The following is a 265-nucleotide window of genomic DNA, read 5'->3' as shown; positions in this document are numbered from 1 at the left end:
CCCCCCCCACGCCCCCGGCTGCGGGTGCCAGCCGTGCCTGTGGTGGGGGGTTTGGGGTGTCCCCCTGAAGCAGAGGTGGGGGGGCTGACACATCCCTGCCCAGCCCCCTGCAGCACTGCTCCTGGGGGCGGTGGGATACCACAACCGCTTTCCTCCCTCATCCCCCTCCCCCCAGGTGCTGACCCCTTTTATCGACACCCCTCAGCCCCATGCGGGGTGCCCACACCCTCGCTGTGGCTCCCAAGGCAGGGAGGCTGCCCCCAGC

Source organism: Pterocles gutturalis, unplaced genomic scaffold (assembly GCF_000699245.1).
Source record: "Pterocles gutturalis isolate BGI_N339 unplaced genomic scaffold, ASM69924v1 scaffold26706, whole genome shotgun sequence".
Lineage (NCBI taxonomy): Eukaryota > Metazoa > Chordata > Aves > Pterocliformes > Pteroclidae > Pterocles > Pterocles gutturalis.
This window is presented reverse-complemented; position numbering follows the sequence as displayed.